Source organism: Schistocerca gregaria, chromosome 5 (assembly GCF_023897955.1).
Source record: "Schistocerca gregaria isolate iqSchGreg1 chromosome 5, iqSchGreg1.2, whole genome shotgun sequence".
Taxonomy (NCBI): Eukaryota; Metazoa; Arthropoda; class Insecta; order Orthoptera; family Acrididae; genus Schistocerca; species Schistocerca gregaria.
Window position 1 is genome coordinate 237829510 of NC_064924.1, and position 25309 is coordinate 237854818.

The window sequence follows — 25309 nt, forward strand, 5'->3', positions numbered from 1 at the left end:
AGATGTGCTCCTGAAATACGTCAGAGCCTACTGTTTTGTAGGAGCGCTAAATTCCAAAAACTAACTACATTAAAAAAACCTGTTCCTGTCCGACCACTGAAGATAAGCAACAACGTTAGTATTCGGATCGGCGACCGCCTGGGAACTCTGGCTGTCTTCATTTCTTGCTTTCTTGTCACTACCCCTGCCAGCCCTTTTTTCATGCTACTTTTCTCATGTGACAAAGATGCTTCCATACTGATTGTAAACTATCGTAAGATACGATATTAAGGAACTCAGTTTGAAAAGAGTGCGCCAAGGAAGACTTCCAAAGAGTCTCTGGAAATAACAAAACAGTGTGAAGTGACAGAAATGTTGTGAAATACGTCAGGGCATATTGTTTTGTAGCAGTGCACAACGGCAAATTTGTAAACAAAAATTAACCTTTCGTCGCTACAAGAGATGGATACTTTGCCGAACAGCCTGTGTCTTGTGTGCATGTTTTCGCACCTTTCCACGGCACGGCGCAGCACAGAGTGGCTCTGGTAGCTCCGAACGGCCGCACACGGCGCCTCGGACACGCCGGTTCGGCCCGCGCCCATCTCGCAGATGCTTCTCGTACTTGTGCTGTCATATGGACCGCGACCCGAGCGGCAGCGAGCGGCAGTCGAGCAAAGTCGGGACAAGTCGGGACGGAAGGGGACAGCGAGAATGCACCGTGCGAATTACGCAAATATCTGGAAGCGCGACGCGTGTCAGGCAGGTGAGAACGCTTCCCTCGGTCCAGCAGGACACTGCCACACCCCGCGCAGTCCCCCCGCCGCCCGGCCGCGCCCAAGCCCTGCGCCGGATAACAATAATAAGGTGCGTCTCCCGCGAGTGTCGGAGGCCGCACGAACCAAACGAATGACAGGCGGTGCAACGAGCAGCTGTGTTGTGCGTTTGGCCCACGTGGCGGCGCGCCTCACTGCGCGTCGCCTTCGAGGTGGAAGGACGTGCTTTGCGTCAAATGCGCCACCGAAAACGGCGATTGCGTGTGTTGGGAGGAGAGGCGAAGCCTTCTTCTGCCGTGCGGCTACAGTATAAGGACGCCAACGGCCATACCATGTTGAATACGCCGGTTCTCGTCCGATCACCGAAGTTAAGCAACATCGGGCCCGGTTAGTACTTGGATGGGTGACCGCCTGGGAACACCGGGTGCTGTTGGCTCCCTCTCTTCTTTTAAATTTTATGTCACTACACCTGCCAGCCCTCTTTTCATACAAACTCTCAGGTGCGAAAAAGATGCTTCCACAAGCATTTTAAACCACTGTATTAAATGTAAGATGCGAAATTACAGTAATGAACTCAGTTTGAACAAAATGCGCGGAGGAAGAGTGCTAGGAAGTCGTTGAAAATAACGAAACACTGCGAATCGACAGATGTGCTCCTGAAATACGTCAGAGCCTACTGTTTTGTAGGAGCGCTAAATTCCAAAAACTAACTACATTAAAAAAACCTGTTCCTGTCCGACCACTGAAGATAAGCAACAACGTTAGTATTCGGATCGGCGACCGCCTGGGAACTCTGGCTGTCTTCATTTCTTGCTTTCTTGTCACTACCCCTGCCAGCCCTTTTTTCATGCTACCTTTCTCATGTGACAAAGATGCTTCCATACTGATTGTAAACTATCGTAAGATACGATATTAAGGAACTCAGTTTGAAAAGAGTGCGCCAAGGAAGACTTCCAAAGAGTCTCTGGAAATAACAAAACAGTGTGAATTGACAGAAATGTTGTGAAATACGTCAGGGCATATTGTTTTGTAGCAGTGCACAACGGCAAATTTGTAAACAAAAATTAACCTTTCGTCGCTACAAGAGATGGATACTTTGCCGAACAGCCTGTGTCTTGTGTGCATGTTTTCGCACCTTTCCACGGCACGGCGCAGCACAGAGTGGCTCTGGTAGCTCCGAACGGCCGCACACGGCGCCTCGGACACGCCGGTTCGGCCCGCGCCCATCTCGCAGATGCTTCTCGTACTTGTGCTGTCATATGGACCGCGACCCGAGCGGCAGCGAGCGGCAGTCGAGCAAAGTCGGGACAAGTCGGGACGGAAGGGGACAGCGAGAATGCACCGTGCGAATTACGCAAATATCTGGAAGCGCGACGCGTGTCAGGCAGGTGAGAACGCTTCCCTCGGTCCAGCAGGACACTGCCACACCCCGCGCAGTCCCCCCGCCGCCCGGCCGCGCCCAAGCCCTGCGCCGGATAACAATAATAAGGTGCGTCTCCCGCGAGTGTCGGAGGCCGCACGAACCAAACGAATGACAGGCGGTGCAACGAGCAGCTGTGTTGTGCGTTTGGCCCACGTGGCGGCGCGCCTCACTGCGCGTCGCCTTCGAGGTGGAAGGACGTGCTTTGCGTCAAATGCGCCACCGAAAACGGCGATTGCGTGTGTTGGGAGGAGAGGCGAAGCCTTCTTCTGCCGTGCGGCTACAGTATAAGGACGCCAACGGCCATACCATGTTGAATACACCGGTTCTCGTCCGATCACCGAAGTTAAGCAACATCGGGCCCGGTTAGTACTTGGATGGGTGACCGCCTGGGAACACCGGGTGCTGTTGGCTTCCTCTCTTATTTTAAATTTTATGTCACTACACCTGCCAGCCCTCTTTTCATACAAACTCTCAGGTGCGAAAAAGATGCTTCCACAAGCATTTTAAACCACTGTATTAAATGTAAGATGCGAAATTACAGTAATGAACTCAGTTTGAACAAAATGCGCGGAGGAAGAGTGCTAGGAAGTCGTTGAAAATAACGAAACACTGCGAATCGACAGATGTGCTCCTGAAATACGTCAGAGCCTACTGTTTTGTAGGAGCGCTAAATTCCAAAAACTAACTACATTAAAAAAACCTGTTCCTGTCCGACCACTGAAGATAAGCAACAACGTTAGTATTCGGATCGGCGACCGCCTGGGAACTCTGGCTGTCTTCATTTCTTGCTTTCTTGTCACTACCCCTGCCAGCCCTTTTTTCATGCTACCTTTCTCATGTGACAAAGATGCTTCCATACTGATTGTAAACTATCGTAAGATACGATATTAAGGAACTCAGTTTGAAAAGAGTGCGCCAAGGAAGACTTCCAAAGAGTCTCTGGAAATAACAAAACAGTATGAAGTGACAGAAATGTTGTGAAATACGTCAGGGCATATTGTTTTGTAGCAGTGCACAACGGCAAATTTGTAAACAAAAATTTACCTTTCGTCGCTACAAGAGATGGATGCTTTGTCGAACAGCCTGTGTCGTGTGTGCATGTTTTCGCACCTTTCCACGGCACGGCGCAGCACAGAGCTGCCCTGGTAGCTCCGAACGGCCGCACACGGCGCCTCGGACACGCCGGTTCGGCCCGCGCCCATCTCGCAGATGTTTCTCGAGCTTGTGCTGTCATATGGACCGCGACCCGAGCGGCAGCGAGCGGCAGTCGAGCAAAGTCGGGACAAGTCGGGACGGAAGGGGACAGCCGAGAATGCACCGTGCGAATTACGCCAATATCTGGAAGCGCGACGCGTGTCAGGCAGGTGAGAACGCTTCCCTCGGTCCAGCAGGACACTGCCACACCCCGCGCAGTCCCCCCGCCGCCCGGCCGCGCCCAAGCCCTGCGCCGGATAACAATAATAAGGTGCGTCTCCCGCGAGTGTCGGAGGCCGCACGAACCAAACGAATGACAGGCGGTGCAACGAGCAGCTGTGTTGTGCGTTTGGCCCACGTGGCGGCGCGCCTCACTGCGCGTCGCCTTCGAGGTGGAAGGACGTGCTTTGCGTCAAATGCGCCACCGAAAACGGCGATTGCGTGTGTTGGGAGGAGAGGCGAAGCCTTCTTCTGCCGTGCGGCTACAGTATAAGGACGCCAACGGCCATACCATGTTGAATACACCGGTTCTCGTCCGATCACCGAAGTTAAGCAACATCGGGCCCGGTTAGTACTTGGATGGGTGACCGCCTGGGAACACCGGGTGCTGTTGGCTTCCTCTCTTATTTTAAATTTTATGTCACTACACCTGCCAGCCCTCTTTTCATACAAACTCTCAGGTGCGAAAAAGATGCTTCCACAAGCATTTTAAACCACTGTATTAAATGTAAGATGCGAAATTACAGTAATGAACTCAGTTTGAACAAAATGCGCGGAGGAAGAGTGCTAGGAAGTCGTTGAAAATAACGAAACACTGCGAATCGACAGATGTGCTCCTGAAATACGTCAGAGCCTACTGTTTTGTAGGAGCGCTAAATTCCAAAAACTAACTACATTAAAAAAACCTGTTCCTGTCCGACCACTGAAGATAAGCAACAACGTTAGTATTCGGATCGGCGACCGCCTGGGAACTCTGGCTGTCTTCATTTCTTGCTTTCTTGTCACTACCCCTGCCAGCCCTTTTTTCATGCTACCTTTCTCATGTGACAAAGATGCTTCCATACTGATTGTAAACTATCGTAAGATACGATATTAAGGAACTCAGTTTGAAAAGAGTGCGCCAAGGAAGACTTCCAAAGAGTCTCTGGAAATAACAAAACAGTATGAAGTGACAGAAATGTTGTGAAATACGTCAGGGCATATTGTTTTGTAGCAGTGCACAACGGCAAATTTGTAAACAAAAATTTACCTTTCGTCGCTACAAGAGATGGATGCTTTGTCGAACAGCCTGTGTCGTGTGTGCATGTTTTCGCACCTTTCCACGGCACGGCGCAGCACAGAGCTGCCCTGGTAGCTCCGAACGGCCGCACACGGCGCCTCGGACACGCCGGTTCGGCCCGCGCCCATCTCGCAGATGTTTCTCGAGCTTGTGCTGTCATATGGACCGCGACCCGAGCGGCAGCGAGCGGCAGTCGAGCAAAGTCGGGACAAGTCGGGACGGAAGGGGACAGCCGAGAATGCACCGTGCGAATTACGCCAATATCTGGAAGCGCGACGCGTGTCAGGCAGGTGAGAACGCTTCCCTCGGTCCAGCAGGACACTGCCACACCCCGCGCAGTCCCCCCGCCGCCCGGCCGCGCCCAAGCCCTGCGCCGGATAACAATAATAAGGTGCGTCTCCCGCGAGTGTCGGAGGCCGCACGAACCAAACGAATGACAGGCGGTGCAACGAGCAGCTGTGTTGTGCGTTTGGCCCACGTGGCGGCGCGCCTCACTGCGCGTCGCCTTCGAGGTGGAAGGACGTGCTTTGCGTCAAATGCGCCACCGAAAACGGCGATTGCGTGTGTTGGGAGGAGAGGCGAAGCCTTCTTCTGCCGTGCGGCTACAGTATAAGGACGCCAACGGCCATACCATGTTGAATACACCGGTTCTCGTCCGATCACCGAAGTTAAGCAACATCGGGCCCGGTTAGTACTTGGATGGGTGACCGCCTGGGAACACCGGGTGCTGTTGGCTTCCTCTCTTATTTTAAATTTTATGTCACTACACCTGCCAGCCCTCTTTTCATACAAACTCTCAGGTGCGAAAAAGATGCTTCCACAAGCATTTTAAACCACTGTATTAAATGTAAGATGCGAAATTACAGTAATGAACTCAGTTTGAACAAAATGCGCGGAGGAAGAGTGCTAGGAAGTCGTTGAAAATAACGAAACACTGCGAATCGACAGATGTGCTCCTGAAATACGTCAGAGCCTACTGTTTTGTAGGAGCGCTAAATTCCAAAAACTAACTACATTAAAAAAACCTGTTCCTGTCCGACCACTGAAGATAAGCAACAACGTTAGTATTCGGATCGGCGACCGCCTGGGAACTCTGGCTGTCTTCATTTCTTGCTTTCTTGTCACTACCCCTGCCAGCCCTTTTTTCATGCTACCTTTCTCATGTGACAAAGATGCTTCCATACTGATTTTAAACTATCGTAAGATACGATATTAAGGAACTCAGTTTGAAAAGAGTGCGCCAAGGAAGACTTCCAAAGAGTCTCTGGAAATAACAAAACAGTATGAAGTGACAGAAATATTGTGAAATACGTCAGGGCATATTGTTTTGTAGCAGTGCACAACGGCAAATTTGTAAACAAAAATTTACCTTTCGTCGCTACAAGAGATGGATGCTTTGTCGAACAGCCTGTGTCGTGTGTGCATGTTTTCGCACCTTTCCACGGCACGGCGCAGCACAGAGTGGCTCTGGTAGCTCCGAACGGCCGCACACGGCGCCTCGGACACGCCGGTTCGGCCCGCGCCCATCTCGCAGATGTTTCTCGAGCTTGTGCTGTCATATGGACCGCGACCCGAGCGGCAGCGAGCGGCAGTCGAGCAAAGTCGGGACAAGTCGGGACGGAAGGGGACAGCCGAGAATGCACCGTGCGAATTACGCCAATATCTGGAAGCGCGACGCGTGTCAGGCAGGTGAGAACGCTTCCCTCGGTCCAGCAGGACACTGCCACATCCCGCGCAGTCCCCCCGCCGCCCGGCCGCGCCCAAGCCCTGCGCCGGATAACAATAATAAGGTGCGTCTCCCGCGAGTGTCGGAGGCCGCACGAACCAAACGAATGACAGGCGGTGCAACGAGCAGCTGTGTTGTGCGTTTGGCCCACGTGGCGGCGCGCCTCACTGCGCGTCGCCTTCGAGGTGGAAGGACGTGCTTTGCGTCAAATGCGCCACCGAAAACGGCGATTGCGTGTGTTGGGAGGAGAGGCGAAGCCTTCTTCTGCCGTGCGGCTACAGTATAAGGACGCCAACGGCCATACCATGTTGAATACACCGGTTCTCGTCCGATCACCGAAGTTAAGCAACATCGGGCCCGGTTAGTACTTGGATGGGTGACCGCCTGGGAACACCGGGTGCTGTTGGCTTCCTCTCTTATTTTAAATTTTATGTCACTACACCTGCCAGCCCTCTTTTCATACAAACTCTCAGGTGCGAAAAAGATGCTTCCACAAGCATTTTAAACCACTGTATTAAACGTAAGATGCGAAATTACAGTAATGAACTCAGTTTGAACAAAATGCGCGGAGGAAGAGTGCTAGGAAGTCGTTGAAAATAACGAAACACTGCGAATCGACAGATGTGCTCCTGAAATACGTCAGAGCCTACTGTTTTGTAGGAGCGCTAAATTCCAAAAACTAACTACATTAAAAAAACCTGTTCCTGTCCGACCACTGAAGATAAGCAACAACGTTAGTATTCGGATCGGCGACCGCCTGGGAACTCTGGCTGTCTTCATTTCTTGCTTTCTTGTCACTACCCCTGCCAGCCCTTTTTTCATGCTACTTTTCTCATGTGACAAAGATGCTTCCATACTGATTGTAAACTATCGTAAGATACGATATTAAGGAACTCAGTTTGAAAAGAGTGCGCCAAGGAAGACTTCCAAAGAGTCTCTGGAAATAACAAAACAGTGTGAAGTGACAGAAATGTTGTGAAATACGTCAGGGCATATTGTTTTGTAGCAGTGCACAACGGCAAATTTGTAAACAAAAATTAACCTTTCGTCGCTACAAGAGATGGATACTTTGCCGAACAGCCTGTGTCTTGTGTGCATGTTTTCGCACCTTTCCACGGCACGGCGCAGCACAGAGTGGCTCTGGTAGCTCCGAACGGCCGCACACGGCGCCTCGGACACGCCGGTTCGGCCCGCGCCCATCTCGCAGATGCTTCTCGTACTTGTGCTGTCATATGGACCGCGACCCGAGCGGCAGCGAGCGGCAGTCGAGCAAAGTCGGGACAAGTCGGGACGGAAGGGGACAGCGAGAATGCACCGTGCGAATTACGCAAATATCTGGAAGCGCGACGCGTGTCAGGCAGGTGAGAACGCTTCCCTCGGTCCAGCAGGACACTGCCACACCCCGCGCAGTCCCCCCGCCGCCCGGCCGCGCCCAAGCCCTGCGCCGGATAACAATAATAAGGTGCGTCTCCCGCGAGTGTCGGAGGCCGCACGAACCAAACGAATGACAGGCGGTGCAACGAGCAGCTGTGTTGTGCGTTTGGCCCACGTGGCGGCGCGCCTCACTGCGCGTCGCCTTCGAGGTGGAAGGACGTGCTTTGCGTCAAATGCGCCACCGAAAACGGCGATTGCGTGTGTTGGGAGGAGAGGCGAAGCCTTCTTCTGCCGTGCGGCTACAGTATAAGGACGCCAACGGCCATACCATGTTGAATACGCCGGTTCTCGTCCGATCACCGAAGTTAAGCAACATCGGGCCCGGTTAGTACTTGGATGGGTGACCGCCTGGGAACACCGGGTGCTGTTGGCTCCCTCTCTTCTTTTAAATTTTATGTCACTACACCTGCCAGCCCTCTTTTCATACAAACTCTCAGGTGCGAAAAAGATGCTTCCACAAGCATTTTAAACCACTGTATTAAATGTAAGATGCGAAATTACAGTAATGAACTCAGTTTGAACAAAATGCGCGGAGGAAGAGTGCTAGGAAGTCGTTGAAAATAACGAAACACTGCGAATCGACAGATGTGCTCCTGAAATACGTCAGAGCCTACTGTTTTGTAGGAGCGCTAAATTCCAAAAACTAACTACATTAAAAAAACCTGTTCCTGTCCGACCACTGAAGATAAGCAACAACGTTAGTATTCGGATCGGCGACCGCCTGGGAACTCTGGCTGTCTTCATTTCTTGCTTTCTTGTCACTACCCCTGCCAGCCCTTTTTTCATGCTACCTTTCTCATGTGACAAAGATGCTTCCATACTGATTGTAAACTATCGTAAGATACGATATTAAGGAACTCAGTTTGAAAAGAGTGCGCCAAGGAAGACTTCCAAAGAGTCTCTGGAAATAACAAAACAGTGTGAATTGACAGAAATGTTGTGAAATACGTCAGGGCATATTGTTTTGTAGCAGTGCACAACGGCAAATTTGTAAACAAAAATTAACCTTTCGTCGCTACAAGAGATGGATAGTTTGCCGAACAGCCTGTGTCTTGTGTGCATGTTTTCGCACCTTTCCACGGCACGGCGCAGCACAGAGTGGCTCTGGTAGCTCCGAACGGCCGCACACGGCGCCTCGGACACGCCGGTTCGGCCCGCGCCCATCTCGCAGATGCTTCTCGTACTTGTGCTGTCATATGGACCGCGACCCGAGCGGCAGCGAGCGGCAGTCGAGCAAAGTCGGGACAAGTCGGGACGGAAGGGGACAGCGAGAATGCACCGTGCGAATTACGCAAATATCTGGAAGCGCGACGCGTGTCAGGCAGGTGAGAACGCTTCCCTCGGTCCAGCAGGACACTGCCACACCCCGCGCAGTCCCCCCGCCGCCCGGCCGCGCCCAAGCCCTGCGCCGGATAACAATAATAAGGTGCGTCTCCCGCGAGTGTCGGAGGCCGCACGAACCAAACGAATGACAGGCGGTGCAACGAGCAGCTGTGTTGTGCGTTTGGCCCACGTGGCGGCGCGCCTCACTGCGCGTCGCCTTCGAGGTGGAAGGACGTGCTTTGCGTCAAATGCGCCACCGAAAACGGCGATTGCGTGTGTTGGGAGGAGAGGCGAAGCCTTCTTCTGCCGTGCGGCTACAGTATAAGGACGCCAACGGCCATACCATGTTGAATACGCCGGTTCTCGTCCGATCACCGAAGTTAAGCAACATCGGGCCCGGTTAGTACTTGGATGGGTGACCGCCTGGGAACACCGGGTGCTGTTGGCTCCCTCTCTTCTTTTAAATTTTATGTCACTACACCTGCCAGCCCTCTTTTCATACAAACTCTCAGGTGCGAAAAAGATGCTTCCACAAGCATTTTAAACCACTGTATTAAATGTAAGATGCGAAATTACAGTAATGAACTCAGTTTGAACAAAATGCGCGGAGGAAGAGTGCTAGGAAGTCGTTGAAAATAACGAAACACTGCGAATCGACAGATGTGCTCCTGAAATACGTCAGAGCCTACTGTTTTGTAGGAGCGCTAAATTCCAAAAACTAACTACATTAAAAAAACCTGTTCCTGTCCGACCACTGAAGATAAGCAACAACGTTAGTATTCGGATCGGCGACCGCCTGGGAACTCTGGCTGTCTTCATTTCTTGCTTTCTTGTCACTACCCCTGCCAGCCCTTTTTTCATGCTACCTTTCTCATGTGACAAAGATGCTTCCATACTGATTGTAAACTATCGTAAGATACGATATTAAGGAACTCAGTTTGAAAAGAGTGCGCCAAGGAAGACTTCCAAAGAGTCTCTGGAAATAACAAAACAGTGTGAATTGACAGAAATGTTGTGAAATACGTCAGGGCATATTGTTTTGTAGCAGTGCACAACGGCAAATTTGTAAACAAAAATTAACCTTTCGTCGCTACAAGAGATGGATACTTTGCCGAACAGCCTGTGTCTTGTGTGCATGTTTTCGCACCTTTCCACGGCACGGCGCAGCACAGAGTGGCTCTGGTAGCTCCGAACGGCCGCACACGGCGCCTCGGACACGCCGGTTCGGCCCGCGCCCATCTCGCAGATGCTTCTCGTACTTGTGCTGTCATATGGACCGTGACCCGAGCGGCAGCGAGCGGCAGTCGAGCAAAGTCGGGACAAGTCGGGACGGAAGGGGACAGCGAGAATGCACCGTGCGAATTACGCAAATATCTGGAAGCGCGACGCGTGTCAGGCAGGTGAGAACGCTTCCCTCGGTCCAGCAGGACACTGCCACACCCCGCGCAGTCCCCCCGCCGCCCGGCCGCGCCCAAGCCCTGCGCCGGATAACAATAATAAGGTGCGTCTCCCGCGAGTGTCGGAGGCCGCACGAACCAAACGAATGACAGGCGGTGCAACGAGCAGCTGTGTTGTGCGTTTGGCCCACGTGGCGGCGCGCCTCACTGCGCGTCGCCTTCGAGGTGGAAGGACGTGCTTTGCGTCAAATGCGCCACCGAAAACGGCGATTGCGTGTGTTGGGAGGAGAGGCGAAGCCTTCTTCTGCCGTGCGGCTACAGTATAAGGACGCCAACGGCCATACCATGTTGAATACGCCGGTTCTCGTCCGATCACCGAAGTTAAGCAACATCGGGCCCGGTTAGTACTTGGATGGGTGACCGCCTGGGAACACCGGGTGCTGTTGGCTCCCTCTCTTCTTTTAAATTTTATGTCACTACACCTGCCAGCCCTCTTTTCATACAAACTCTCAGGTGCGAAAAAGATGCTTCCACAAGCATTTTAAACCACTGTATTAAATGTAAGATGCGAAATTACAGTAATGAACTCAGTTTGAACAAAATGCGCGGAGGAAGAGTGCTAGGAAGTCGTTGAAAATAACGAAACACTGCGAATCGACAGATGTGCTCCTGAAATACGTCAGAGCCTACTGTTTTGTAGGAGCGCTAAATTCCAAAAACTAACTACATTAAAAAAACCTGTTCCTGTCCGACCACTGAAGATAAGCAACAACGTTAGTATTCGGATCGGCGACCGCCTGGGAACTCTGGCTGTCTTCATTTCTTGCTTTCTTGTCACTACCCCTGCCAGCCCTTTTTTCATGCTACCTTTCTCATGTGACAAAGATGCTTCCATACTGATTGTAAACTATCGTAAGATACGATATTAAGGAACTCAGTTTGAAAAGAGTGCGCCAAGGAAGACTTCCAAAGAGTCTCTGGAAATAACAAAACAGTGTGAATTGACAGAAATGTTGTGAAATACGTCAGGGCATATTGTTTTGTAGCAGTGCACAACGGCAAATTTGTAAACAAAAATTAACCTTTCGTCGCTACAAGAGATGGATACTTTGCCGAACAGCCTGTGTCTTGTGTGCATGTTTTCGCACCTTTCCACGGCACGGCGCAGCACAGAGTGGCTCTGGTAGCTCCGAACGGCCGCACACGGCGCCTCGGACACGCCGGTTCGGCCCGCGCCCATCTCGCAGATGCTTCTCGTACTTGTGCTGTCATATGGACCGTGACCCGAGCGGCAGCGAGCGGCAGTCGAGCAAAGTCGGGACAAGTCGGGACGGAAGGGGACAGCGAGAATGCACCGTGCGAATTACGCAAATATCTGGAAGCGCGACGCGTGTCAGGCAGGTGAGAACGCTTCCCTCGGTCCAGCAGGACACTGCCACACCCCGCGCAGTCCCCCCGCCGCCCGGCCGCGCCCAAGCCCTGCGCCGGATAACAATAATAAGGTGCGTCTCCCGCGAGTGTCGGAGGCCGCACGAACCAAACGAATGACAGGCGGTGCAACGAGCAGCTGTGTTGTGCGTTTGGCCCACGTGGCGGCGCGCCTCACTGCGCGTCGCCTTCGAGGTGGAAGGACGTGCTTTGCGTCAAATGCGCCACCGAAAACGGCGATTGCGTGTGTTGGGAGGAGAGGCGAAGCCTTCTTCTGCCGTGCGGCTACAGTATAAGGACGCCAACGGCCATACCATGTTGAATACGCCGGTTCTCGTCCGATCACCGAAGTTAAGCAACATCGGGCCCGGTTAGTACTTGGATGGGTGACCGCCTGGGAACACCGGGTGCTGTTGGCTCCCTCTCTTCTTTTAAATTTTATGTCACTACACCTGCCAGCCCTCTTTTCATACAAACTCTCAGGTGCGAAAAAGATGCTTCCACAAGCATTTTAAACCACTGTATTAAATGTAAGATGCGAAATTACAGTAATGAACTCAGTTTGAACAAAATGCGCGGAGGAAGAGTGCTAGGAAGTCGTTGAAAATAACGAAACACTGCGAATCGACAGATGTGCTCCTGAAATACGTCAGAGCCTACTGTTTTGTAGGAGCGCTAAATTCCAAAAACTAACTACATTAAAAAAACCTGTTCCTGTCCGACCACTGAAGATAAGCAACAACGTTAGTATTCGGATCGGCGACCGCCTGGGAACTCTGGCTGTCTTCATTTCTTGCTTTCTTGTCACTACCCCTGCCAGCCCTTTTTTCATGCTACCTTTCTCATGTGACAAAGATGCTTCCATACTGATTGTAAACTATCGTAAGATACGATATTAAGGAACTCAGTTTGAAAAGAGTGCGCCAAGGAAGACTTCCAAAGAGTCTCTGGAAATAACAAAACAGTATGAAGTGACAGAAATGTTGTGAAATACGTCAGGGCATATTGTTTTGTAGCAGTGCACAACGGCAAATTTGTAAACAAAAATTTACCTTTCGTCGCTACAAGAGATGGATGCTTTGTCGAACAGCCTGTGTCGTGTGTGCATGTTTTCGCACCTTTCCACGGCACGGCGCAGCACAGAGTGGCTCTGGTAGCTCCGAACGGCCGCACACGGCGCCTCGGACACGCCGGTTCGGCCCGCGCCCATCTCGCAGATGTTTCTCGAGCTTGTGCTGTCATATGGACCGCGACCCGAGCGGCAGCGAGCGGCAGTCGAGCAAAGTCGGGACAAGTCGGGACGGAAGGGGACAGCCAAGAATGCACCGTGCGAATTACGCCAATATCTGGAAGCGCGACGCGTGTCAGGCAGGTGAGAACGCTTCCCTCGGTCCAGCAGGACACTGCCACACCCCGCGCAGTCCCAACGCCGCCCGGCCGCGCCCAAGCCCTGCGCCGGATAACAATAATAAGGTGCGTCTCCCGCGAGTGTCGGAGGCCGCACGAACCAAACGAATGACAGGCGGTGCAACGAGCAGCTGTGTTGTGCGTTTGGCCCACGTGGCGGCGCGCCTCACTGCGCGTCGCCTTCGAGGTGGAAGGACGTGCTTTGCGTCAAATGCGCCACCGAAAACGGCGATTGCGTGTGTTGGGAGGAGAGGCGAAGCCTTCTTCTGCCGTGCGGCTACAGTATAAGGACGCCAACGGCCATACCATGTTGAATACACCGGTTCTCGTCCGATCACCGAAGTTAAGCAACATCGGGCCCGGTTAGTACTTGGATGGGTGACCGCCTGGGAACACCGGGTGCTGTTGGCTTCCTCTCTTCTTTTAAATTTTATGTCACTACACCTGCCAGCCCTCTTTTCATACAAACTCTCAGGTGCGAAAAAGATGCTTCCACAAGCATTTTAAACCACTGTATTAAACGTAAGATGCGAAATTACAGTAATGAACTCAGTTTGAACAAAATGCGCGGAGGAAGAGTGCTAGGAAGTCGTTGAAAATAACGAAACACTGCGAATCGACAGATGTGCTCCTGAAATACGTCAGAGCCTACTGTTTTGTAGGAGCGCTAAATTCCAAAAACTAACTACATTAAAAAAACCTGTTCCTGTCCGACCACTGAAGATAAGCAACAACGTTAGTATTCGGATCGGCGACCGCCTGGGAACTCTGGCTGTCTTCATTTCTTGCTTTCTTGTCACTACCCCTGCCAGCCCTTTTTTCATGCTACCTTTCTCATGTGACAAAGATGCTTCCATACTGATTGTAAACTATCGTAAGATACGATATTAAGGAACTCAGTTTGAAAAGAGTGCGCCAAGGAAGACTTCCAAAGAGTCTCTGGAAATAACAAAACAGTATGAAGTGACAGAAATGTTGTGAAATACGTCAGGGCATATTGTTTTGTAGCAGTGCACAACGGCAAATTTGTAAACAAAAATTTACCTTTCGTCGCTACAAGAGATGGATGCTTTGTCGAACAGCCTGTGTAGTGTGTGCATGTTTTCGCACCTTTCCACGGCACGGCGCAGCACAGAGCTGCCCTGGTAGCTCCGAACGGCCGCACACGGCGCCTCGGACACGCCGGTTCGGCCCGCGCCCATCTCGCAGATGTTTCTCGAGCTTGTGCTGTCATATGGACCGCGACCCGAGCGGCAGCGAGCGGCAGTCGAGCAAAGTCGGGACAAGTCGGGACGGAAGGGGACAGCCGAGAATGCACCGTGCGAATTACGCCAATATCTGGAAGCGCGACGCGTGTCAGGCAGGTGAGAACGCTTCCCTCGGTCCAGCAGGACACTGCCACACCCCGCGCAGTCCCCCCGCCGCCCGGCCGCGCCCAAGCCCTGCGCCGGATAACAATAATAAGGTGCGTCTCCCGCGAGTGTCGGAGGCCGCACGAACCAAACGAATGACAGGCGGTGCAACGAGCAGCTGTGTTGTGCGTTTGGCCCACGTGGCGGCGCGCCTCACTGCGCGTCGCCTTCGAGGTGGAAGGACGTGCTTTGCGTCAAATGCGCCACCGAAAACGGCGATTGCGTGTGTTGGGAGGAGAGGCGAAGCCTTCTTCTGCCGTGCGGCTACAGTATAAGGACGCCAACGGCCATACCATGTTGAATACACCGGTTCTCGTCCGATCACCGAAGTTAAGCAACATCGGGCCCGGTTAGTACTTGGATGGGTGACCGCCTGGGAACACCGGGTGCTGTTGGCTCCCTCTCTTCTTTTAAATTTTATGTCACTACACCTGCCAGCCCTCTTTTCATACAAACTCTCAGGTGCGAAAAAGATGCTTCCACAAGCATTTTAAACCACTGTATTAAATGTAAGATGCGAAATTACAGTAATGAACTCAGTTTGAACAAAATGCGCGGAGGAAGAGTGCTAGGAAGTCGTTGAAAATAACGAAACACTGCGAATCGACAGATGTGCTCCTGAAATACGTCAGAGCCTACTGTTTTGTAGGAGCGCTAAATTCCAAAAACTAACTACATTAAAAAAACCTGTTCCTGTCCGACCACTGAAGATAAGCAACAACGTTAGTATTCGGATCGGCGACCGCCTGGGAACTCTGGCTGTCTTCATTTCTTGCTTTCTTGTCACTACCCCTGCCAGCCCTTTTTTCATGCTACCTTTCTCATGTGACAAAGATGCTTCCATACTGATTGTAAACTATCGTAAGATACGATATTAAGGAACTCAGTTTGAAAAGAGTGCGCCAAGGAAGACTTCCAAAGAGTCTCTGGAAATAACAAAACAGTATGAAGTGACAGAAATGTTGTGAAATACGTCAGGGCATATTGTTTTGTAGCAGTGCACAACGGCAAATTTGTAAACAAAAATTTACCTTTCGTCGCTACAAGAGATGGATGCTTTGTCGAACAGCCTGTGTCGTGTGTGCATGTTTTCGCACCTTTCCACGGCACGGCGCAGCACAGAGTGGCTCTGGTAGCTCCGAACGGCCGCACACGGCGCCTCGGACACGCCGGTTCGGCCCGCGCCCATCTCGCAGATGCTTCTCGTACTTGTGCTGTCATATGGACCGTGACCCGAGCGGCAGCGAGCGGCAGTCGAGCAAAGTCGGGACAAGTCGGGACGGAAGGGGACAGCGAGAATGCACCGTGCGAATTACGCAAATATCTGGAAGCGCGACGCGTGTCAGGCAGGTGAGAACGCTTCCCTCGGTCCAGCAGGACACTGCCACACCCCGCGCAGTCCCCCCGCCGCCCGGCCGCGCCCAAGCCCTGCGCCGGATAACAATAATAAGGTGCGTCTCCCGCGAGTGTCGGAGGCCGCACGAACCAAACGAATGACAGGCGGTGCAACGAGCAGCTGTGTTGTGCGTTTGGCCCACGTGGCGGCGCGCCTCACTGCGCGTCGCCTTCGAGGTGGAAGGACGTGCTTTGCGTCAAATGCGCCACCGAAAACGGCGATTGCGTGTGTTGGGAGGAGAGGCGAAGCCTTCTTCTGCCGTGCGGCTACAGTATAAGGACGCCAACGGCCATACCATGTTGAATACGCCGGTTCTCGTCCGATCACCGAAGTTAAGCAACATCGGGCCCGGTTAGTACTTGGATGGGTGACCGCCTGGGAACACCGGGTGCTGTTGGCTCCCTCTCTTCTTTTAAATTTTATGTCACTACACCTGCCAGCCCTCTTTTCATACAAACTCTCAGGTGCGAAAAAGATGCTTCCACAAGCATTTTAAACCACTGTATTAAATGTAAGATGCGAAATTACAGTAATGAACTCAGTTTGAACAAAATGCGCGGAGGAAGAGTGCTAGGAAGTCGTTGAAAATAACGAAACACTGCGAATCGACAGATGTGCTCCTGAAATACGTCAGAGCCTACTGTTTTGTAGGAGCGCTAAATTCCAAAAACTAACTACATTAAAAAAACCTGTTCCTGTCCGACCACTGAAGATAAGCAACAACGTTAGTATTCGGATCGGCGACCGCCTGGGAACTCTGGCTGTCTTCATTTCTTGCTTTCTTGTCACTACCCCTGCCAGCCCTTTTTTCATGCTACCTTTCTCATGTGACAAAGATGCTTCCATACTGATTGTAAACTATCGTAAGATACGATATTAAGGAACTCAGTTTGAAAAGAGTGCGCCAAGGAAGACTTCCAAAGAGTCTCTGGAAATAACAAAACAGTGTGAATTGACAGAAATGTTGTGAAATACGTCAGGGCATATTGTTTTGTAGCAGTGCACAACGGCAAATTTGTAAACAAAAATTAACCTTTCGTCGCTACAAGAGATGGATACTTTGCCGAACAGCCTGTGTCTTGTGTGCATGTTTTCGCACCTTTCCACGGCACGGCGCAGCACAGAGTGGCTCTGGTAGCTCCGAACGGCCGCACACGGCGCCTCGGACACGCCGGTTCGGCCCGCGCCCATCTCGCAGATGCTTCTCGTACTTGTGCTGTCATATGGACCGTGACCCGAGCGGCAGCGAGCGGCAGTCGAGCAAAGTCGGGACAAGTCGGGACGGAAGGGGACAGCGAGAATGCACCGTGCGAATTACGCAAATATCTGGAAGCGCGACGCGTGTCAGGCAGGTGAGAACGCTTCCCTCGGTCCAGCAGGACACTGCCACACCCCGCGCAGTCCCCCCGCCGCCCGGCCGCGCCCAAGCCCTGCGCCGGATAACAATAATAAGGTGCGTCTCCCGCGAGTGTCGGAGGCCGCACGAACCAAACGAATGACAGGCGGTGCAACGAGCAGCTGTGTTGTGCGTTTGGCCCACGTGGCGGCGCGCCTCACTGCGCGTCGCCTTCGAGGTGGAAGGACGTGCTTTGCGTCAAATGCGCCACCGAAAACGGCGATTGCGTGTGTTGGGAGGAGAGGCGAAGCCTTCTTCTGCCGTGCGGCTACAGTATAAGGACGCCAACGGCCATACCATGTTGAATACGCCGGTTCTCGTCCGATCACCGAAGTTAAGCAACATCGGGCCCGGTTAGTACTTGGATGGGTGACCGCCTGGGAACACCGGGTGCTGTTGGCTCCCTCTCTTCTTTTAAATTTTATGTCACTACACCTGCCAGCCCTCTTTTCATACAAACTCTCAGGTGCGAAAAAGATGCTTCCACAAGCATTTTAAACCACTGTATTAAATGTAAGATGCGAAATTACAGTAATGAACTCAGTTTGAACAAAATGCGCGGAGGAAGAGTGCTAGGAAGTCGTTGAAAATAACGAAACACTGCGAATCGACAGATGTGCTCCTGAAATACGTCAGAGCCTACTGTTTTGTAGGAGCGCTAAATTCCAAAAACTAACTACATTAAAAAAACCTGTTCCTGTCCGACCACTGAAGATAAGCAACAACGTTAGTATTCGGATCGGCGACCGCCTGGGAACTCTGGCTGTCTTCATTTCTTGCTTTCTTGTCACTACCCCTGCCAGCCCTTTTTTCATGCTACCTTTCTCATGTGACAAAGATGCTTCCATACTGATTGTAAACTATCGTAAGATACGATATTAAGGAACTCAGTTTGAAAAGAGTGCGCCAAGGAAGACTTCCAAAGAGTCTCTGGAAATAACAAAACAGTATGAAGTGACAGAAATGTTGTGAAATACGTCAGGGCATATTGTTTTGTAGCAGTGCACAACGGCAAATTTGTAAACAAAAATTTACCTTTCGTCGCTACAAGAGATGGATGCTTTGTCGAACAGCCTGTGTCGTGTGTGCATGTTTTCGCACCTTTCCACGGCACGGCGCAGCACAGAGTGGCTCTGGTAGCTCCGAACGGCCGCACACGGCGCCTCGGACACGCCGGTTCGGCCCGCGCCCATCTCGCAGATGTTTCTCGAGCTTGTGCTGTCATATGGACCGCGACCCGAGCGGCAGCGAGCGGCAGTCGAGCAAAGTCGGGACAAGTCGGGACGGAAGGGGACAGCCAAGAATGCACCGTGCGAATTACGCCAATATCTGGAAGCGCGACGCGTGTCAGGCAGGTGAGAACGCTTCCCTCGGTCCAGCAGGACACTGCCACACCCCGCGCAGTCCCAACGCCGCCCGGCCGCGCCCAAGCCCTGCGCCGGATAACAATAATAAGGTGCGTCTCCCGCGAGTGTCGGAGGCCGCACGAACCAAACGAATGACAGGCGGTGCAACGAGCAGCTGTGTTGTGCGTTTGGCCCACGTGGCGGCGCGCCTCACTGCGCGTCGCCTTCGAGGTGGAAGGACGTGCTTTGCGTCAAATGCGCCACCGAAAACGGCGATTGCGTGTGTTGGGAGGAGAGGCGAAGCCTTCTTCTGCCGTGCGGCTACAGTATAAGGACGCCAACGGCCATACCATGTTGAATACACCGGTTCTCGTCCGATCACCGAAGTTAAGCAACATCGGGCCCGGTTAGTACTTGGATGGGTGACCGCCTGGGAACACCGGGTGCTGTTGGCTTCCTCTCTTCTTTTAAATTTTATGTCACTACACCTGCCAGCCCTCTTTTCATACAAACTCTCAGGTGCGAAAAAGATGCTTCCACAAGCATTTTAAACCACTGTATTAAACGTAAGATGCGAAATTACAGTAATGAACTCAGTTTGAACAAAATGCGCGGAGGAAGAGTGCTAGGAAGTCGTTGAAAATAACGAAACACTGCGAATCGACAGATGTGCTCCTGAAATACGTCAGAGCCTACTGTTTTGTAGGAGCGCTAAATTCCAAAAACTAACTACATTAAAAAAACCTGTTCCTGTCCGACCACTGAAGATAAGCAACAACGTTAGTATTCGGATCGGCGACCGCCTGGGAACTCTGGCTGTCTTCATTTCTTGCTTTCTTGTCACTACCCCTGCCAGCCCTTTTTTCATGCTACCTTTCTCATGTGACAAAGATGCTTCCATACTGATTGTAAACTATCGTAAGATACGATATTAAGGAACTCAGTTTGAAAAGAGTGCGCCAAGGAAGACTTCCAAAGAGTCTCTGGAAATAACAAAACAGTATGAAGTGACAGAAATGTTGTGAAATACGTCAGGGCATATTGTTTTGTAGCAGTGCACAACGGCAAATTTGTAAACAAAAATTTACCTTTCGTCGCTACAAGAGATGGATGCTTTGTCGAACAGCCTGTGTAGTGTGTGCATGTTTTCGCACCTTTCCACGGCACGGCGCAGCACAGAGCTGCCCTGGTAGCTCCGAACGGCCGCACACGGCGCCTCGGACACGCCGGTTCGGCCCGCGCCCATCTCGCAGATGTTTCTCGAGCTTGTGCTGTCATATGGACCGCGACCCGAGCGGCAGCGAGCGGCAGTCGAGCAAAGTCGGGACAAGTCGGGACGGAAGGGGACAGCCGAGAATGCACCGTGCGAATTACGCCAATATCTGGAAGCGCGACGCGTGTCAGGCAGGTGAGAACGCTTCCCTCGGTCCAGCAGGACACTGCCACACCCCGCGCAGTCCCCCCGCCGCCCGGCCGCGCCCAAGCCCTGCGCCGGATAACAATAATAAGGTGCGTCTCCCGCGAGTGTCGGAGGCCGCACGAACCAAACGAATGACAGGCGGTGCAACGAGCAGCTGTGTTGTGCGTTTGGCCCACGTGGCGGCGCGCCTCACTGCGCGTCGCCTTCGAGGTGGAAGGACGTGCTTTGCGTCAAATGCGCCACCGAAAACGGCGATTGCGTGTGTTGGGAGGAGAGGCGAAGCCTTCTTCTGCCGTGCGGCTACAGTATAAGGACGCCAACGGCCATACCATGTTGAATACACCGGTTCTCGTCCGATCACCGAAGTTAAGCAACATCGGGCCCGGTTAGTACTTGGATGGGTGACCGCCTGGGAACACCGGGTGCTGTTGGCTCCCTCTCTTCTTTTAAATTTTATGTCACTACACCTGCCAGCCCTCTTTTCATACAAACTCTCAGGTGCGAAAAAGATGCTTCCACAAGCATTTTAAACCACTGTATTAAATGTAAGATGCGAAATTACAGTAATGAACTCAGTTTGAACAAAATGCGCGGAGGAAGAGTGCTAGGAAGTCGTTGAAAATAACGAAACACTGCGAATCGACAGATGTGCTCCTGAAATACGTCAGAGCCTACTGTTTTGTAGGAGCGCTAAATTCCAAAAACTAACTACATTAAAAAAACCTGTTCCTGTCCGACCACTGAAGATAAGCAACAACGTTAGTATTCGGATCGGCGACCGCCTGGGAACTCTGGCTGTCTTCATTTCTTGCTTTCTTGTCACTACCCCTGCCAGCCCTTTTTTCATGCTACCTTTCTCATGTGACAAAGATGCTTCCATACTGATTGTAAACTATCGTAAGATACGATATTAAGGAACTCAGTTTGAAAAGAGTGCGCCAAGGAAGACTTCCAAAGAGTCTCTGGAAATAACAAAACAGTATGAAGTGACAGAAATGTTGTGAAATACGTCAGGGCATATTGTTTTGTAGCAGTGCACAACGGCAAATTTGTAAACAAAAATTTACCTTTCGTCGCTACAAGAGATGGATGCTTTGTCGAACAGCCTGTGTCGTGTGTGCATGTTTTCGCACCTTTCCACGGCACGGCGCAGCACAGAGCTGCCCTGGTAGCTCCGAACGGCCGCACACGGCGCCTCGGACACGCCGGTTCGGCCCGCGCCCATCTCGCAGATGTTTCTCGAGCTTGTGCTGTCATATGGACCGCGACCCGAGCGGCAGCGAGCGGCAGTCGAGCAAAGTCGGGACAAGTCGGGACGGAAGGGGACAGCCGAGAATGCACCGTGCGAATTACGCCAATATCTGGAAGCGCGACGCGTGTCAGGCAGGTGAGAACGCTTCCCTCGGTCCAGCAGGACACTGCCACACCCCGCGCAGTCCCCCCGCCGCCCGGCCGCGCCCAAGCCCTGCGCCGGATAACAATAATAAGGTGCGTCTCCCGCGAGTGTCGGAGGCCGCACGAACCAAACGAATGACAGGCGGTGCAACGAGCAGCTGTGTTGTGCGTTTGGCCCACGTGGCGGCGCGCCTCACTGCGCGTCGCCTTCGAGGTGGAAGGACGTGCTTTGCGTCAAATGCGCCACCGAAAACGGCGATTGCGTGTGTTGGGAGGAGAGGCGAAGCCTTCTTCTGCCGTGCGGCTACAGTATAAGGACGCCAACGGCCATACCATGTTGAATACACCGGTTCTCGTCCGATCACCGAAGTTAAGCAACATCGGGCCCGGTTAGTACTTGGATGGGTGACCGCCTGGGAACACCGGGTGCTGTTGGCTCCCTCTCTTCTTTTAAATTTTATGTCACTACACCTGCCAGCCCTCTTTTCATACAAACTCTCAGGTGCGAAAAAGATGCTTCCACAAGCATTTTAAACCACTGTATTAAATGTAAGATGCGAAATTACAGTAATGAACTCAGTTTGAACAAAATGCGCGGAGGAAGAGTGCTAGGAAGTCGTTGAAAATAACGAAACACTGCGAATCGACAGATGTGCTCCTGAAATACGTCAGAGCCTACTGTTTTGTAGGAGCGCTAAATTCCAAAAACTAACTACATTAAAAAAACCTGTTCCTGTCCGACCACTGAAGATAAGCAACAACGTTAGTATTCGGATCGGCGACCGCCTGGGAACTCTGGCTGTCTTCATTTCTTGCTTTCTTGTCACTACCCCTGCCAGCCCTTTTTTCATGCTACCTTTCTCATGTGACAAAGATGCTTCCATACTGATTGTAAACTATCGTAAGATACGATATTAAGGAACTCAGTTTGAAAAGAGTGCGCCAAGGAAGACTTCCAAAGAGTCTCTGGAAATAACAAAACAGTATGAAGTGACAGAAATGTTGTGAAATACGTCAGGGCATATTGTTTTGTAGCAGTGCACAACGGCAAATTTGTAAACAAAAATTTACCTTTCGTCGCTACAAGAGATGGATGCTTTGTCGAACAGCCTGTGTAGTGTGTGCATGTTTTCGCACCTTTCCACGGCACGGCGCAGCACAGAGCTGCCCTGGTAGCTCCGAACGGCCGCACACGGCGCCTCGGACACGCCGGTTCGGCCCGCGCCCATCTCGCAGATGTTTCTCGAGCTTGTGCTGTCATATGGACCGCGACCCGAGCGGCAGCGAGCGGCAGTCGAGCAACGGAAGGGGACAGCCGAGAATGCACCGTGCGAATTACGCCAATATCTGGAAGCGCGACGCGTGTCAGGCAGGTGAGAACGCTTCCCTCGGTCCAGCAGGACACTGCCACACCCCGCGCAGTCCCCCCGCCGCCCGGCCGCGCCCAAGCCCTGCGCCGGATAACAATAATAAGGTGCGTCTCCCGCGAGTGTCGGAGGCCGCACGAACCAAACGAATGACAGGCGGTGCAACGAGCAGCTGTGTTGTGCGTTTGGCCCACGTGGCGGCGCGCCTCACTGCGCGTCGCCTTCGAGGTGGAAGGACGTGCTTTGCGTCAAATGCGCCACCGAAAACGGCGATTGCGTGTGTTGGGAGGAGAGGCGAAGCCTTCTTCTGCCGTGCGGCTACAGTATAAGGACGCCAACGGCCATACCATGTTGAATACACCGGTTCTCGTCCGATCACCGAAGTTAAGCAACATCGGGCCCGGTTAGTACTTGGATGGGTGACCGCCTGGGAACACCGGGTGCTGTTGGCTCCCTCTCTTCTTTTAAATTTTATGTCACTACACCTGCCAGCCCTCTTTTCATACAAACTCTCAGGTGCGAAAAAGATGCTTCCACAAGCATTTTAAACCACTGTATTAAATGTAAGATGCGAAATTACAGTAATGAACTCAGTTTGAACAAAATGCGCGGAGGAAGAGTGCTAGGAAGTCGTTGAAAATAACGAAACACTGCGAATCGACAGATGTGCTCCTGAAATACGTCAGAGCCTACTGTTTTGTAGGAGCGCTAAATTCCAAAAACTAACTACATTAAAAAAACCTGTTCCTGTCCGACCACTGAAGATAAGCAATAACGTTAGTATTCGGATCGGCGACCGCCTGGGAACTCTGGCTGTCTTCATTTCTTGCTTTCTTGTCACTACCCCTGCCAGCCCTTTTTTCATGCTACCTTTCTCATGTGACAAAGATGCTTCCATACTGATTGTAAACTATCGTAAGATACGATATTAAGGAACTCAGTTTGAAAAGAGTGCGCCAAGGAAGACTTCCAAAGAGTCTCTGGAAATAACAAAACAGTATGAAGTGACAGAAATGTTGTGAAATACGTCAGGGCATATTGTTTTGTAGCAGTGCACAACGGCAAATTTGTAAACAAAAATTTACCTTTCGTCGCTACAAGAGATGGATGCTTTGTCGAACAGCCTGTGTCGTGTGTGCATGTTTTCGCACCTTTCCACGGCACGGCGCAGCACAGAGTGGCTCTGGTAGCTCCGAACGGCCGCACACGGCGCCTCGGACACGCCGGTTCGGCCCGCGCCCATCTCGCAGATGTTTCTCGAGCTTGTGCTGTCATATGGACCGCGACCCGAGCGGCAGCGAGCGGCAGTCGAGCAAAGTCGGGACAAGTCGGGACGGAAGGGGACAGCCGAGAATGCACCGTGCGAATTACGCCAATATCTGGAAGCGCGACGCGTGTCAGGCAGGTGAGAACGCTTCCCTCGGTCCAGCAGGACACTGCCACACCCCGCGCAGTCCCCCCGCCGCCCGGCCGCGCCCAAGCCCTGCGCCGGATAACAATAATAAGGTGCGTCTCCCGCGAGTGTCGGAGGCCGCACGAACCAAACGAATGACAGGCGGTGCAACGAGCAGCTGTGTTGTGCGTTTGGCCCACGTGGCGGCGCGCCTCACTGCGCGTCGCCTTCGAGGTGGAAGGACGTGCTTTGCGTCAAATGCGCCACCGAAAACGGCGATTGCGTGTGTTGGGAGGAGAGGCGAAGCCTTCTTCTGCCGTGCGGCTACAGTATAAGGACGCCAACGGCCATACCATGTTGAATACACCGGTTCTCGTCCGATCACCGAAGTTAAGCAACATCGGGCCCGGTTAGTACTTGGCTGTCTGCCCGCCTGGCAACACCTCGGTGCCGAGCGAGCAGTACTTCCTTGTGCGACTTGGCCGGCGGCGCCTCGCGTGTCGTCTGTCTCCTGCCTCGCGGCTACATTTCATCAAGTCCGTAAGTTATGGCTATGTTGTATGATAATAGTGAAGAACGACAAAATAATGTGCAATGCGAATTCGATAGTTCCGTCGGAAAACCGTCAGCTTTCGAAATTCACCGTTGGATACTTGAGGAATTGTGTTTGTCGACCGATGACGTTCTCGGAGTTCAATTTGATACTTTTATCAATTCCGTGTTTTTGAAGTTGAAAACTCCCGAATTGTGTGATACCGTGGTAAATGTTAATGATGGTATCCGTAAATTTCGACATCTAGACGGTCGCATTAGTAACGTGA

At 52.1% G+C, this 25309-nt stretch overlaps 17 non-coding genes and 1 pseudogene across 17 annotated transcripts; all 18 read left to right on the forward strand.

Annotated features, from left to right (window-relative positions):
• Nucleotides 1-1069: 1069 nt before the first annotated feature.
• LOC126273864 (5S ribosomal RNA) lies at nt 1070-1188 on the forward strand. Its single transcript, XR_007549700.1, has one exon. It is a non-coding gene; the product is annotated as a 5S ribosomal RNA (ribosomal RNA).
• A 1279-nt stretch (nt 1189-2467) lies between these two features.
• Nucleotides 2468-2586, forward strand: LOC126273473 (5S ribosomal RNA). Its single transcript, XR_007549327.1, has one exon. It is a non-coding gene; the product is annotated as a 5S ribosomal RNA (ribosomal RNA).
• Nucleotides 2587-3866: 1280 nt separating this feature from the next.
• Nucleotides 3867-3985, forward strand: LOC126273474 (5S ribosomal RNA). The gene has a single exon (XR_007549328.1). It is a non-coding gene; the product is annotated as a 5S ribosomal RNA (ribosomal RNA).
• Nucleotides 3986-5265: 1280 nt separating this feature from the next.
• On the forward strand, nt 5266-5384 carry LOC126273475 (5S ribosomal RNA). Its single transcript, XR_007549329.1, has one exon. It is a non-coding gene; the product is annotated as a 5S ribosomal RNA (ribosomal RNA).
• A 1280-nt stretch (nt 5385-6664) lies between these two features.
• Nucleotides 6665-6783, forward strand: LOC126273476 (5S ribosomal RNA). Its single transcript, XR_007549330.1, has one exon. It is a non-coding gene; the product is annotated as a 5S ribosomal RNA (ribosomal RNA).
• Nucleotides 6784-8062: 1279 nt separating this feature from the next.
• Nucleotides 8063-8181, forward strand: LOC126273865 (5S ribosomal RNA). The gene has a single exon (XR_007549701.1). It is a non-coding gene; the product is annotated as a 5S ribosomal RNA (ribosomal RNA).
• Nucleotides 8182-9460: 1279 nt separating this feature from the next.
• Nucleotides 9461-9579, forward strand: LOC126273867 (5S ribosomal RNA). Its single transcript, XR_007549703.1, has one exon. It is a non-coding gene; the product is annotated as a 5S ribosomal RNA (ribosomal RNA).
• Nucleotides 9580-10858: 1279 nt separating this feature from the next.
• On the forward strand, nt 10859-10977 carry LOC126273868 (5S ribosomal RNA). Its single transcript, XR_007549704.1, has one exon. It is a non-coding gene; the product is annotated as a 5S ribosomal RNA (ribosomal RNA).
• Nucleotides 10978-12256: 1279 nt separating this feature from the next.
• Nucleotides 12257-12375, forward strand: LOC126273869 (5S ribosomal RNA). Its single transcript, XR_007549705.1, has one exon. It is a non-coding gene; the product is annotated as a 5S ribosomal RNA (ribosomal RNA).
• A 1280-nt stretch (nt 12376-13655) lies between these two features.
• On the forward strand, nt 13656-13774 carry LOC126273478 (5S ribosomal RNA). The gene has a single exon (XR_007549331.1). It is a non-coding gene; the product is annotated as a 5S ribosomal RNA (ribosomal RNA).
• Nucleotides 13775-15054: 1280 nt separating this feature from the next.
• On the forward strand, nt 15055-15173 carry LOC126273480 (5S ribosomal RNA). The gene has a single exon (XR_007549333.1). It is a non-coding gene; the product is annotated as a 5S ribosomal RNA (ribosomal RNA).
• A 1279-nt stretch (nt 15174-16452) lies between these two features.
• On the forward strand, nt 16453-16571 carry LOC126273870 (5S ribosomal RNA). The gene has a single exon (XR_007549706.1). It is a non-coding gene; the product is annotated as a 5S ribosomal RNA (ribosomal RNA).
• A 1279-nt stretch (nt 16572-17850) lies between these two features.
• On the forward strand, nt 17851-17969 carry LOC126273871 (5S ribosomal RNA). Its single transcript, XR_007549707.1, has one exon. It is a non-coding gene; the product is annotated as a 5S ribosomal RNA (ribosomal RNA).
• A 1280-nt stretch (nt 17970-19249) lies between these two features.
• Nucleotides 19250-19368, forward strand: LOC126273481 (5S ribosomal RNA). Its single transcript, XR_007549334.1, has one exon. It is a non-coding gene; the product is annotated as a 5S ribosomal RNA (ribosomal RNA).
• A 1280-nt stretch (nt 19369-20648) lies between these two features.
• On the forward strand, nt 20649-20767 carry LOC126273482 (5S ribosomal RNA). The gene has a single exon (XR_007549335.1). It is a non-coding gene; the product is annotated as a 5S ribosomal RNA (ribosomal RNA).
• Nucleotides 20768-22047: 1280 nt separating this feature from the next.
• LOC126273483 (5S ribosomal RNA) lies at nt 22048-22166 on the forward strand. Its single transcript, XR_007549336.1, has one exon. It is a non-coding gene; the product is annotated as a 5S ribosomal RNA (ribosomal RNA).
• Nucleotides 22167-23428: 1262 nt separating this feature from the next.
• LOC126273484 (5S ribosomal RNA) lies at nt 23429-23547 on the forward strand. The gene has a single exon (XR_007549337.1). It is a non-coding gene; the product is annotated as a 5S ribosomal RNA (ribosomal RNA).
• A 1280-nt stretch (nt 23548-24827) lies between these two features.
• On the forward strand, nt 24828-24945 carry LOC126274537 (5S ribosomal RNA; annotated as a pseudogene).
• The last annotated feature ends 364 nt before the right edge of the window (nt 24946-25309 follow it).